This window comes from Odocoileus virginianus, chromosome 26 (assembly GCF_023699985.2).
Source record: "Odocoileus virginianus isolate 20LAN1187 ecotype Illinois chromosome 26, Ovbor_1.2, whole genome shotgun sequence".
In the NCBI taxonomy this organism is placed as follows: domain Eukaryota; kingdom Metazoa; phylum Chordata; class Mammalia; order Artiodactyla; family Cervidae; genus Odocoileus; species Odocoileus virginianus.
Window position 1 is genome coordinate 33225621 of NC_069699.1, and position 5516 is coordinate 33231136.

Genomic DNA, 5516 nt, shown 5'->3' on the forward strand with positions numbered 1-5516 from the left:
TACCACCAACCATCCTGATGTTTTATATTTAAGCAAAGCAATTATCTAATTGATAAAATTTTACTTCTCGTTCATTTGCAATCAATAATATGCAGTTTGCCAAATCTTGAGAGAAAATTCTATTGCCTGAATAATTTATTTCCTAATAAGAGCAGATAATTTGGAAGTCAGCAAGAGGTTGTGTGGGGGAAAGTAAAGTTTCTTTTCTTACTTTCAGACAAAAAGACAAAGGGAAAGTCTGTTTCTTTTCCTAGAAAGTTACCTTGGGTTAATATGCTTGTGACAAGATACTTTTATTACTCAGTAAGATTCTTATGCTCTTATTTTGCCAGAGCTTCTCATTGTTCATGAACTTTTGAGAAAATGTGGTGTGTTAATCTGAAAAGAAGATGCCAAGATGGGATTAAATGAGTAGGAACTTAACTAGTGATACACCTGGGATAGAAAATGGGGAAGGAAGAAATTGGTAAGGTTGACACAATGAGGTACCATTACATGCCAGTCAGGATGGCTGCTATCCAAAAGTCTACAAGCAATAAATGCTGGAGAGGGTGTGGAGAAAAGGGAACCCTCTTACACTGTTGGTGGGAATGCAAACTAGTACAGCCGCTATGGAGAACAGTGTGGAGATTTCTTAAAAAACTGGAAATAGAACTGCCATATGACCCAGCAATCCCACTTCTGGGCATACACACTGAGGAAACCAGATCTGAAAGAGACTCGTGCACCCCAATGTTCATCACAGCACTGTTTATAATAGCCAGGACATGGAAGCAACCTAGATGCCCATCAGCAGACGAATGGATAAGGAAGCTGTGGTACATATACACCATGGAATATTACTCAGCCATTAAAAAGAATTCATTTGAATCAGTTCTAATGAGATGGATGAAACTGGAGCCCATTATACAGAGTGAAGTAAGCCAGAAAGATAAAGACCATTACAGCATACTAACACATATATATGGAATTTAGAAAGATGGTAACGATAACCCTATATGCAAAACAGAAAAAGAGACTCAGATGTATAGAACAGACTTTTGGACTCTGTGGGAGAAGGCAATGGTGGGATGTTTCAAGAGAACAGCATCTAAACATGTATATTATCTAGGGTGAAAGAGATCACCAGCCCAGGTTGGATGCATGAGACAAGTGCTCGGACCTGGTGCACTGGGAAGACCCAGAGGGATCGGGTGGAGAGGGAGGTGGGAGGGGGGATCGGGATGGGGAATACATGTAAATCCATGGCTGATTCATGTCAATGTATGACAAAAACCACTACAATATTGTAAAGTAATTAGCCTCCAACTAATAAAAAAAAAAAAAGAAACTGGTAAGGTTGGGAGCACCATCACATGGTGAAACCACCTGCTCCAAGTGAAGGGAGAGTGAACGGAGATTGACTGGAAGTATTTTAGACTGCTATGCTGCCTAAGGAGTTTCAGCAAAGCCACTGAGGAGTCCTTGAGTCGTTTGGCTGTTAGAGGAGTCTTGGTTCTCCCAGAAATGAGAGTGCATCCTCACCACACTGAGATTGTGGGAGCAGCTTTTGCGAAGTGAGTGCTGGGTGCAGATGTGATGGTGAATTTCAGATTGTAGCCTTTGGGTCTTGGTTAATTATACTCCTTAGAGTTGCAAGCCTTTGAAGTGCATCCTCATGGCCGGTGAAAATGGTAGTTTTGTTAAAATGTAGATTAACTACAATAAGGGAATCCAAAATAGTGGCTGAAACAAAATAGAATTTTATATCTCTCTCAAATTGGGATTTTAAGGTAAGTATTGGGGGCCTGGGCCCCTTCTGTCTTGTTGCTCCAACATCCTACCATGTTACTGTTATTTACACAATAAGTAATGGTACAAGATGGATCACCAGCACTTCTTCATTGCAGCCACCTGGATAGAAGAGAGATGAAAGAGAAAGAAGCATCTTTCCTTTGAAGAGCATGAACTGGAAGCGGCACATCTCCTTTTCTGCTCATATTTTGTCATAACTTAGTTAGATTGGTTACCTATAGCTGTTGTAACAAATTACCCAAATGTAGTGGCTTAAAACAAAAGAAGTGTATACTGTCACAGTTCTTTCTTGGTCTCTTTGAGCTGAAATCAGGATGCCCACATGGCTACACTCCTCCTGGAGGCTTTTGGGAGAATTTCCTTGCATCTTCCAGCTTCTGGTGGCTGGCTGTGTTCCTGGCCTGGGACTGCGTCACCCCCATTTCCACCTATGTGGCCTTCTTCTCTTCCGTATGTCATACCTCTTGATCTCTATTTCATAAGGACATTTGTGATTGCCTTTGGGAATCACCCTATAGTCCAGAATAATCTCTCCATCTCAAGATCCTTAACTCAACCAAGTTGGCAAGAAGTCTGTTACCACATAGGGAACTTTCAAACGATCCAGGGATTAAGACTTGGATATCTTTGGAGGCCATAACTGCAATGACCACATCAGTCCTATGGTTGTATTTGGCTACAGGGAAGTGTGGGAAATAATACTTTTTTGCTGCCTGCTGTGCATGTATCCAAATTGAGGTGAGGTGGGTAGGACAGGTTATTACTGAAAGTAGAGTAGGTTTTTCCAGTATGATGTGAGAGTTGGACCGTAAAGAAGGCTGAGCGCCAAAGAATTGATGCTTTTGAACTGTGGTGTTGGAGAAGACTCGAGAGTCCGTTGAACTTCAAGGAGATCAAACCAGTCAATCCTAAAGGAAGACAACCCTGAATATTCATTGGAAGGATTGATGCTGCAGCTGAAACTCCAGGACTTTGGCCACCTGATGTGACAAGTCAACTCATTAGAAAGCCCCTGATGCTGGTAAAGATTGAAGGCAGGAGGAGAAGGGGATGAGAGTGGATGGGATGTTTGGATGTTATCACCAACTCAATGCACATGAGTTTGATCAAGCTCCAGGAGATGGTGAGGGACAGGGAGGCCTGGTGTGCTGCAGTTCGTGGGGTCATAGAGTCTATCATGACTGAGCGACTGAATAGCAACAAGAGTAGGAGAGTCAATATTGGGTTTCAGCCATCTCTTCCTCAAAAGATTCTTTGAAATACTGTAGTTTGAATCTTAGAGTAACAAGCTTTACATTATCAGCTCTAAAATTCTGTATTTTATTGAGTACTTTGAAATCCAAGAGAGGTTGGGATGAAAGTGCATTGTTTTTACTTATCCACTGTTTATCATGCATTCCCCACTTTTTCTGGGAACAGTGTCCTGATTTGCCTGTGAACAAACACCCCCTCTTAAATTTCAGTCCACGCAATATGTGGTGCTTACACTCTGAAAGTGAAAGTGAAAGTGAAGTCGCTCAGTCGTGTCTGACTCTCTGCGACCCCGTGGACTGTAGCCAACCAGGCTCCTCCATCCATGGGATTCTCCAGGCAAGAATACTGGAGTGGGTTGCCATTTCCTTCTCCAGGGGATCTTCCCAACCCAGGGATCGAACCTGGGTCTCCCGCATTCCAGGCAGATGCTTTAACCTCTGAGCCACCAAGGAAACCCTTATATTCTAGACCTGGCTAATTTACAGTTTTTATTGGTTCAAGGTAGGGCCTGAGGTCTGAAGTTTCTCTCCAATGACCATGGGACTTTTATGGAAACAGTAGAAAAAGTGGTGGTCTCCTGTCCCAAGGATTGCTGAATCACTAGAACTGCTAATAATTGTCTTTTCATAGGGTGTGAAAATTCTGTCTAAAAGTAAAGTCAACTCATTGGAAAAGGGAGTTGGGAGCCAGGGAGAATCCTGTTCTTGATGATGTCTTTAAAACACCTGGATCCAGCCACACCAAATATACCCCTGGACTTTTTATATGAGTTAGTGAGTGGTTCTTCTCTACCCCTGCTTATCTCTTATTTTGCCAATTGCCTTGAGTTCTGTTGCTTGAAACCAAGAGGCCTGGCTAATGCAAAGTGAGTGATGTGTGCTGAAGGAAATGCATCACATTATGGGCAAAGTCAAAGCTAAAATTAAGATGCCCTTCCTTTTAAGCTTTTCTATTATGCTGCCTTTCCTTCTTTTCATATAATAGCTGTTTACCAATTTCTTTTGAGTCCACTATGAAGTGGAAGTCATTTAGTCCTTTTAGTCAGTCTTGAATCTTACAAATGGTTTGAGTTTTTATGTGATTTCTTTTCATCTGGCCAATAAGCTTCAATAGTTTATCAAAGGAACATCACTGACAAATAGAATTTGTGACAACATTGAATACCCTGGTTTTGTTTGGGAAGTAGCAGAGAGGCAGGAAAAGACGGTAATTTCAAAATGCCAACAGAACGTGAGGAAGAGACTGATGACCTTTTTTGTTGTTGTTTCTGGCAGATTTATATTGCAATATAAAATTTGTTCTGCAATCCTTCAGCACATGTGGTTGATATTATACTTTTCAGTCAAAACTGTTCATGTCTTCAAGAGGCTCTGAAGATTTTTATTTAAGTGAAGGATGCTGCTAAAATGTTGAAGTCAACATTCCCCCTAAGTTCTTACAAGACTGTTATTATGAATAGTCTAGTTTTAAGAAATTCCAGATGAACTGTGCAAACTAAGATGAAAGACAAGGTTTACAAGCAGCTGTGCACAGGAATTATGCAGAAGTATGCAAATTTTAACCCCGGTGATGATGGAAATGTTAACCTTATGTTTCAGTAATAATAATTACTTCACTGATCTAATGGTGAGCCAAGAGGTGCAAAGGGCACTTGGAGTCAAGAATTAATAAGAAGTAAAGAGAGCCTTCACCCCACAGTATCAGGTTATTTTTCTGAATACCTTATTGTTCAGTGCAATTCGCCATGGAAACAAATATTAGCAATGACATGTTCATGGCACAGGTACTTCTCATTAAATGTAATCCTATTTTATAGAATTTTGATCCTTAAGCTTCAAAAAAAAACTGGGTACAGTAGTCTTTCCTTATCTGAGGGGGATGGACAAAATCACCAGTAGTACCAAACCCTTTATATACTGTATTTTCTTCCCTACATTCATATCTATGATAAAGTTTAATTTACAAATTAGGCACAGTAAGAGATTAACAACTATAGCTAGTAATGAAATAGAACAATTATAACAATATACTGTAATAAAAGATACATGAATGTGGTTTCTCTTTTAAAATACCTTGCTCTGTCTCTCTCTCTCTCTCTCTCTCTATATATATATATATATATATATATATGTATATGTATATATATATACATATACATATATATATATGCCTTTTTCATCTTAACTAAGCACTTATCTGGAGAAGGCAATGGCAACCCACTCCAGTATTCTTGCCTGGAAAATCCCATGAATGGAGGAGCCTGGTAGGCTGCAGTCCATGGGGTCGCTAAGAGTCGGGCACGATTGAGCGACTTCACTTGCACTTTTCACTTTCATGCATTGGAGAAGGAAATGGTAACCCACTCCAATATTGTTGCCTGGAGAATCCCAGGGACAGGGAGCCTAGTGGGCTGCCATCTATGGGGTCGCACAGAGTCACACACGACTGAAGCGACTTAGCAGCAGCAG

At 40.7% G+C, this 5516-nt stretch overlaps 1 non-coding gene across 1 annotated transcript; it reads right to left on the reverse strand.

Moving 5' to 3' along the window:
- Window positions 1-3428: 3428 nt before the first annotated feature.
- TRNAS-GGA (transfer RNA serine (anticodon GGA)) lies at window positions 3429-3500 on the reverse strand. The gene has a single exon. It is a non-coding gene; the product is annotated as a tRNA-Ser (tRNA).
- Between the last annotated feature and the right edge of the window lie 2016 nt (window positions 3501-5516).